The sequence below is a fragment of the Belonocnema kinseyi genome, chromosome 10, assembly GCF_010883055.1.
Source record: "Belonocnema kinseyi isolate 2016_QV_RU_SX_M_011 chromosome 10, B_treatae_v1, whole genome shotgun sequence".
Taxonomy (NCBI): Eukaryota; Metazoa; Arthropoda; class Insecta; order Hymenoptera; family Cynipidae; genus Belonocnema; species Belonocnema kinseyi.
Window position 1 is genome coordinate 53563480 of NC_046666.1, and position 9870 is coordinate 53573349.

Here is a 9870-nt window from a genome sequence, read left to right on the forward strand (position 1 = left end):
CTGATTTTACTTGAAAGAAACAAGTATTTTCTTTTTAAAAGGGACCGATTTTCTTAGACAAGAAAATAATAGAATCACCCGAGTCGAAATTTAGGCCCTACTTTGAAGCCGTGACTTCTACATTAGTAGGTGCTGGAAGGAGTAAAGTAGGTTCTAAATAAGCAGTGATTTCAATGTAATTTATAACCTACTTTGATGCTAAAATTGTCCGAAATTGGCTGTTTTTCCACGTTTAGCGTCCTAAGTAGGGTCTGTATTTAAGGGGGTAGTGCAAGAACTTTTTTTCAAAAAATCGATTTTCCAAAAATGACGAATTCTTCTTTTTGAAAATATGTAGAAATTTCGTGGAAGTGGTAATTTTGATCGGAGAAATTTTAAGCATGTCAAAAATTCATAATATTTTCAATGTATTTTAGAAAGGAAAAAAAACTTAAACGCGTTTTTCTCGAAACAACGTTTTTCGGACCATTTTGACATGATTTGAAAAGAACTACTATGCCGACTGTGCTGAAATTTTTACAGCTTATTCTGCACATGTATGCTTATCTTCCGAACCGCCACAATTATTATTAATTAATATTTAACCCTTTTTAAACAATTTATGGTAAAAAACGTTGCAAATTTCTCAAATCTGCAATTTTGTATTTTTTTGGAGTTTAATTTCTGCGGTCCGGACTATAACTACTACTCTTCAATAATATTGCAAATTTTTTATTTCCGATGCGTAGAAATGCAGATATCATGTCAACCAGATTTGAGCAGGGCTAACTTCAGGCAGCCGTACCAGCCATATTTACGATGCAATTAAAATAAAATTTTTTAATCGTATTTGATGTCAATATTTGTGTGTACAATTTTTTAATCAATACAATAATTATTAATGTGAAAAAAATCAAAGTTCCTGTACTATATTTGAAAAAATCTGCCCGCCTCGCGGGCACATTCTCATCGCGCGATACTCGCGGGGCTCGCTTTGCCCGCAAGTTTGTGCGCGCCTAGGGTGCGCGACTGTTGGTTCCTGCGCTTTGCGCTCGACGATGTATTCATCTCGCGCTTCGCGCTCGAAGGTGTATTTGTCTCGCCCTTTGCGCTCGATCTTTGTATTTGCCCCACATTTGTTCACAGACCTATTAAGGTTAACGAACCAAACATCGACAACTGTAATTTGGTGATTGTGAATTCTCCTTTGTTAAAGATTCTTCGGCTTTAACGAACACATTCTCATCACGTATCTCGTGCTTCGCCACTCGATTTTGTCCAAAATTTTAACTTTTCCATATTATGTTTAACACTTCTGTATCAAACTTATAATACATTTATTCAGATTATTTAGCGCTAGAAAGTTTTCGCATAAAACTAATCCCTTCTCATTATGATGAGAATGTAATAATACATCATTTTTGTGCGACAAAAATTTGAATTTTCGATTTTTCAACAAAGTTCAAAAGTTGTTATGATAATCGTGTAGGTCTTTAAAAACTAATATTTTTCTTTTCTTGACTTTTTTTCATGTGGTGCGTTGAATGACATAGAATAGTCATTTTCGTTATTATTATTATTTTTTTAAAGTTTGGAAACGCTATAACTCTGGTAATTTTGTTGTTATCAAAAAAAGTCATCAAGATAAATTGTTCATATTTTTGTGCACTATCAACAGCTCTATATGAAAATTTCAAATCTTAAAAAAGTGGTCTTAAAAATTTGAAAATGCTCTAAATTATTGCATTTTTATTTAAAATGGCTGGCTAACGAAATCGTCCTTTCTTTTCATATCCTTATAAAGTGTGTCAAAGGGAAATTTAATAAAATAATTACTTAAAATGTTACTGTGTTTACAGACTACAACGACAACGACGATAATGACAAGGCCGACAGACAAACGTCATCGTAATACCGGTTTCTTTGGGAATTAGGGATTCTCGAAAAGTGAAAATTTCAAGAAATCCGCGATAGTCAGTTTTACCATAAAACAATACCTTCTTATTATGATGAGAATGTAATAATTCAGTATTTCTTGTGCGATTAAAAGATGAATTTTCGATTTTTTTTAAATTATAAAACCTGTTATGATGACCTTGTAAGTTTTTCAAAAAGTAACGTTTTCCTTTTCTTATCCTTTTTTATATCGTGCGTTGATTGGTTTAGAATTTTCATTTTCATTTTGTATTTTGAAAAAGCCATAACTGTGATAATTTTCTTGTTATCAAAAAAATCCATCAAAATAAATTGTTAACATTTTCGTGTGCTATAAATAGCCGTACGTGGAATTTTTAAATCTTTGGCCCCTAAACCTGTGTGCCAAAGCCCAATTCGATTCAATTAGTCGGTCCAAAGACATCCAGTATACATACGACAACGAGAGACATATACCAACCTGAAAACTTTTGGTTTCTTCCGAGGAAATCTCAAAACGTCGATATTTGATGGAATCTGCGAAAGTCATTTTTCGTATGAAACCAATACCTTCTCATTATAGTGTGAATGTAAAAGCGCGTTCTCTATCAAAGAAATGTGAAAATCAAAATTTTAGATCTTATTTAGGCAAACGATTTTTTTATTACACATTTTACTGTACCGAGTACCTTCTTCCACACATTTAGTTTGTTTATTTTTTCGCAACTTGTGTCAAAAAGTGATTCATTATGAATTTTTAGTTTTTTTTTGTGCATCTAATTTGAGCTTTCTTATATTTTTTTTCGTATCTTGCATAGTTTAACCAAAAAATGGAATATGTAGATTTTTTTTTTGGTAGGATTAAATTTGGAATTTTCAACTTTTCGACCGAATTAAAAAAGTTATTATCATAATCCTGTAGGGCCTTCAAAAAGCAAAGTTTTTCTGCTCTTGACTTTTTTTCATATCATGTGTTGTTTGGCTTAAAATGATCATTTTAGTTTTTTTTCATTTTGAAAATGCCCTAACTCTAATAATTTTTGATTTTTCAAAAAAAGTCATAAGGATAAATTGTTAAACTTTTTGAATATTACAAATAACCATACAGTGAATTTTGGAATTTTCAAAAAAAGTGGTCTAAAAAATATTCAAAATGTGCCCACTTTTTGAATTTTCATCCAAAGTAGCTGGCTAACGAACTTGACCTTTAGTTTAGGACACTAAACGAGTGTGCCAAAGGGCAATCTAATAGATTAATTTTTTCGAAAGTAATCGTGTTCACGGACAGGCAGACAGACAGACATACAGACATACAGACATACAGAAAGATAGATTCGTAAAAACCTGTTTTTCGGTTTCAGGGGGTCTCAAAACGTGGACCTTTGACAAAAACTGGGGGGGGGGGGATGTCAAATTTTACACAAATCTAATACCTTCTCTGATGAGAATGTAAAAATCGAATAATATCTTTGATATAAATATTAAGCATATTTGCGATTATTTCGTAGACATATTATTCATAGTATTGTTCGATTATGACGCTAAAGGATAGTGCACTGAAAAATCCGCAAGTAATAAGAAACGAATCCGAGATCGCACACACGCTCTGATTTTTTACCAAACTCCTAACGCCCCAACCGATTCTGCTAACGGATCGTAATAGGATGTCTTCAATAAAAATCATTAGCACTTGTCCAATACTCCAAAAGAACTTGAGGCTACATATTTAAATTTGATACTGTGTTATTTAATACTCAAACGAATAAAATTTTAAACTTGTCGATGTCAAAAACAATATCTTTTCATCCCTTAATTAAGCAAAGAATTTTAAAAAGTCGTCCAGCATCATAATTAATCCAATTACACTAAAAAATATAAATATTTAGTTCAAGATTCAACATAATATCAATCAGGAAATCTTTTTATATTAAAAATAACTGTACTGGTTTTATAATCAATTGTCTCTTCGTCCTAAAATTCAAGACAAGTAGCCAATTGAGCTGCCGGGTGCAAGAATATGTGCTCTGTTACTATCTACAACTATTTAACTTGCGGTTTTATTATATTCCATCGAAAATTCGCCCAAAGGTCAATCCTAACGTCGCAAAGACGCGAACTGAAATTACAAAGAATATACAAACTGAAATTTTAAACAAATTGTATTTTCGTACTTCTGTTTGAAATCAATAAAAAATATATTTATCAATTTCGAATTGAGAACGTTTAAAATCCAACAATGATATTTCTGAATAAAAGGGTTTAAGGATTGAATAATTGTAAATTGAAAGTACTTTCAGTTAAAGAATTTGTAATCAGATGATTCTCTCAATATTTGAAAAGTTTACAGTAAATAATTCAAAGCATTAAAAATTTAATATTTTTTTAAATTGAAGAATCTGGGACTGGAATAATTTCAGATTAAATTTTTTTGAAAATATAATAATTTGAGAACGGTAAAAAGTGATCAGTTTCAGATTAGTATTTTGAAAGTTGGATAATATAAAACATTTGAATTTAAATCAATTTAAATTGGAATTAATTAAAATTTGGCAATTTTAAATTCAAAAATATATTAAATTTTTCAAAGTAAAAACTTCTGAAACTCTAACAGTTTTAATTTTTTACCTAAAAAAATTATAATTTAACATTAAAATTGATTAGACAAATTTGTCTAAAATAAAAAAAAATCACCATTCAATTTAACTTGAAAAAATTCCACTGCTTGTTCGAAAATTAATTTTTTTGGTTAATAATTCATCTCTTTTTTTGAAAACTCAACTGCTTTGTTACAGCTTTTTGTATTTAAAATTCATCTTTTGGTAGAAAAAGCGTATTTTTTCTTCGAATGTGAATTTTTTCACTAAAAATTATAATATTATATTTTTGGTTCAAAATTTATCTCTTTGGGCCCACGGAATTTGCGTGGTATACAATTTAATTACTTTGTTAAAGAGTCATCGAACAATTTCATATTCTTACATTCAAATTTATAATTTAAAATTAAAATTGAATAGAATATTTTTTAAATTAAAAAATAAGTCAACCCTCATTTTCGCCATTCCAAATTAAAGAAATCTCACTTAGGAACATTCATATTTGAATTATATTTTCAAAAACGTCCAAAATGAAGTAATTTCTTATACGAAACATAAAAAATTTAAAAAATTCAACTACGGAACATTATTAATTAAACGAATATCAACTTAACTTGAAACTCAGGAAGAGTTCATTATTAAGAACTTTAATAATAAAACAGTTTATACTCACATGCATAATGCTTTTCAAAAACCAACGATTTAATTTTTAATTGAAAAATTAAAAATTTTGAAAAATAGGACTGGAAAATTCAGAACTCTAAAATTGCAACCATTTATAATTTGGAAAATTATTTAATTACTGAGATACCAATTTAAGATAGTTTAATTTGTATTTATTTTGATTTCAAAAAGCAAAATTTTTAACTTTATTATTTCAAATTGTTCAATTTTGTACGCTTTCTTCAAAATTATTATTCAATAAAAAAATGTTCCAGTATAATCTTCTTTCAATTTTAAATCGTTAATTTTTTTAATTTTCAACTAAAATTCAACAATTCTAAGATATCAAATTGATAATTACAAATTAAGACTACAAAATACAAGATCGCTATAATTCTAATCTTTGAATTTGCACAATGTGTAGAATATTTTGAACATGTTCAAACAAAACATCATTTTATCTCCAGTACCTAGTTGTAATATTGTTAAGCCTTTCAATGTAAAATGTAGAAGAATTTACTAGTTAAATTGTATGGACATTTTTAATATTTAAATTTAAAGCATAACGCTGTACTTCAACATTAAAATAAAAAAAGAAACTTTAGCTTTAAGGCTATGTCATGAGTAAGTCACGTGACCAGATTCCTACCTGACCGCCATATAGTAGGTCTGGTCCTAAATTTGTATGATTATGAAAAAAGTTTTTTTTTGTGAATATTTGTTTATGCTTTTTTCATCATTATTAAAATTTAAGACCAGACCCTCCTTCTTTAGTTCTCCTTATTTAATATCTTAAATTTTCACATCAATATGGAACTTCGTGTGAAATAAGTTAGAAAATAAGAAAAGTTTCGGTAAGTTAGAAACCTGTTCACTTGACCCACTCGTCACATGGCCTTAAGGCTCCGAAAATTTAAATTTTTTAGAATTTCGTGTTCAAAATTATAATTTAAAGTAAAATTTAAATAACTTTTGTCGGCGATCAATATTATTATATATTTGGATATATTTTTTTACTAAAATTTGTGATTTGTATGAAAAACATCTTTGTCATTTTCACTGTTCCAAATTTAAGAATTTTAAATATTGTAAACCTTTAAAGTTGAACTATTCTAATAACTTTGAAAATTGTATGCTTCCTAATTATAAACATTCAAAATTAATTTAAACTTGAAGCGTTAAAAATTAAAATAAGTCGATAAAAATGATTCATTTTCAAGTAGTGTTTCGCGCTGTTAATATTCACTCATTTTAATCTAAAGCGAGAAATCAATAAATTTAAAATCAGTGATTAGGTATTCCCATGTAGGACAACTTCATTTTAAAGATATTTGTATAAGATGTTAAACTGAATTATGTATTATGATAAGAAACTGTCACATTCACATTCGAAATGAATGAGTACATGAATTAATTAATGAACTGATTATTATACATCATTGCTAAGGTTTTAATTTTGCTGGAAGAACTATTCGAATAATCCAATATGGAAATACTTGGAATTTTCTGTGCTGAATAAAATTGGCTGAAAATGTTGGAAAAAGAACTTTACGACATGTCTATTGTACAAATTCTTTTGAAGGTGAAACCATCTCGGTGGTAAGACGAGAAGATAAAAGTATTTCTGAAAATCCGAAAGTTGATGTTAGAAGAGATCTTGTAAACGTGTAGGGAAGCTAGTTCTCATGAGCTCCTGTTTAGAATTCAAAAATGAGACTGAGAATTCTTTCTCATTTTTTTAAGGTCTTAAATATATATACTTCTTATTTCTATATTACAATGTGTTCCCAGAAAACTATCTTCAAGAATTAGCACCATCCCTCAAAAATAAACATATTTCAGGTTTTGATGATCCTCAATTTAACTCTAATATTGAACGTTTTAGAAAATTTTAATTTTAATTTAAATGAAAAAAATATATTAAGAAAAAAACATTTTTAATTTTTCAAAAAATTATTAATTGAAATTTTTTTTTCTTTTTTTTTTGTCAAAATATGTTTTACACACGTTCGAATTTCTTTTCTGATATTATCTTGCAGATTAAATTCTTGGAAAAACGGAACAAATATGTCTCTGTCGTTTCTGTCCATTAAGCTTATTGCACTCTTCTAGAACAAAAGCTTCAATATTTTGCGATGAAAAATTTATTATACATTGAAAAAAATTATTTTTAGTTTAGTAAAAGATTTTAAGAACTATTTCTGCCTTTATTTTGAATAGAACTTTATCAGGAGAGAACTCTGTGGTTTACAATTTTACCCTCCATAGTTGAGAAAAAGTAGAAAAATCGAAGATAAAAAGTAATGAGCCAGTCCCCGATGCTGGAAACGCGTTTTAATTGCAAGAGACGACATTCTTCGTACCGCATAATCGCCACGACTGCAGCACCATAATCCTTTCTAGCATACGCCTAGCATAATGTTCATTTCATCTCCTCATTGAATTAAAAATGAAAAAATTCATAAACTCTAGTGAGTCTCATGTCTCGAAATTATCCATTTTTTAAATTGGAAATCAAGGTTAAAAATTAAACACCAATTCTGAATTTCCTTTATTTCTTCTCGAATCATTTAGTGTATTTTAAAAGATTCCGAGACGTTTTTGAGGATTTCAATTATTTCAAGGGATTTGAAAGATTTTTAAATATATTGTAATAATTTGAAGGTATTTCAATGGATTCTAAAGGTTTTTAGAATCCACATTTTTTTATTTATTTGAATAAATTTAAGGGATATTCAAAAGGCTTTAAATGATTTTGAGGTATTTTTAAAACTTTCAAGGAATTTCTAATAGAATTCAATAATTTCAAAGAATTTCCAAATATTTTAAAGGATCTGAAATATTTTCGAGTAGTTTTGAAGATTCCAACAGATTTTAGAGATTTTAGGGTTAAATATTTTAGGGTATTTACAAAAATTCCAGGATATTCATCATGGATGTTAGTAATTACAAAGGATTTCTAAACATTTTTACAGTTTTTTGCGAATCTGCAAGGACTGTAAAAAGTTTCAAGAAATTTAAAAACATTTCAAAGTATCTGAAATATTTTAGGATATTTCTAAAAATTTTTAATGCATTTGTAATAGATTACGAAAATTTAAAGGCATTCTAAAGGATTCGTAAGATTTTCGAGTATCTTTAAAACCTTTAAGGAATTTCTAGTCAATTTTAAAATTTCAAGCAATATTTTAGGGTATTTATAAATATATCAACGCATTTGTAATCGATTTTAATAATTTTAAAGTGTTCCAAATGTTTTGAAAGATTTGTGGATGTTTTTAAAAGCTTTTCACAATTTTTGAAAAGATTTTAATAATTTTAAGAGATTTCGAAGGATTTTAAGATTTAATTTTAATTTTAAGGGATTTTAAGGACTTTAAAAAGTTTCAAGAAATTTCAAAATATTTTCAATATTTTACGGCAATTTTGAAGATTCTAAGACATTTTAAAGAATTTAAAACAATTTCAAGGGATTTCAACAAACTTTAAATTGTTTGTGATAGGTATTTTATGTTACTTAAAAAATACTTATGTTGCTTTTTTTAAAGTTCCAGGAATTTTAAAGGAACTTTAAAAGTTTCAAAAATTTAAAAAGATTTCAAGAGATCTGAAATGTTTCAGGATATTTTTAGAGATTCAAAAGATTGTTTTATAAATTTCAATCATTTGAAGGCACTCCAAAGGATTTTATATATTTTAGAGTATTTTAAAAACTTACAATAAATGTCAAAGAGCTTTGAAAAGTATTGAGTAAAAATATTTCAAATAATAAAGGTAATTTTAAAGGTATTAAGGTATTTTAAAATATAACAAGGAACCCTTAACTTTATGTAATAATTTGAACGGGTCTCCAACAATTCAAATGATTTTAGAACATTTTTTATGAATTCAAAGGAATTTGCAAAAGCTTTAAAAATTTGAAGGTATTTCAAAAGATTTCAGAAGATTTTAAACATTTTAGGGTACTTCAAAATTTTTTCTATAAACTTTTAATTTATTTCAGTAATTTAATAGCATATACGGAAATAATAAATTGTATGTTATTGCACGCGGTTATTTAATGGGGTTTCAACAATTTCAAAGATTTTAGATGACTTTCAAAAATTCCAAGACATTCTGAAGAGCTTCAATGAATTTCACGGTATTTCAAATCATTTTAAATGTTTAAAAATGTTTTAGGATATTTTAAAAGATTCCAAGGCATTTGCAAGAACTTTAAAAAGTTTCAAGGGATGTCAAAAGATTTTAAAGGATTTTAAATATCTTAAGGTAGTTTAAAATATTCAAAGGCATTTTCAGGGAACTCTAAAAATTTCAAGGGATTTCGAAGAATTTTCAACATTTTTAATGTATTTCATTATTTTAATAGGATTTCAAAGGATTAAAAATATTTTTGGTTACTTTAAAGACATTTTTAGGATTTTTAAAAAACTTTAATAGATACCTACAGATTTGAGAGGATTTACGAAATTTTAGAAAGTTTCTGAATAATTTTAAGAATTTAAAGCGATTTCAAAGGATTGGCAACTTTTAAACATGTGGAAGGTATGAAACAATTTTAAAGGACCTTAAAGGTTTCAAGATATTTTTAAAGATTCCCGGGTGTTTTATAAGATTTCTGAGTATTTGAATGATATCAAAGGATCTTAAAAGCTTTCAATGTATTTTAGTTAATTTTTCAGGGTATCAGGAATTATATTTCACAGGATTTGCAGAGATT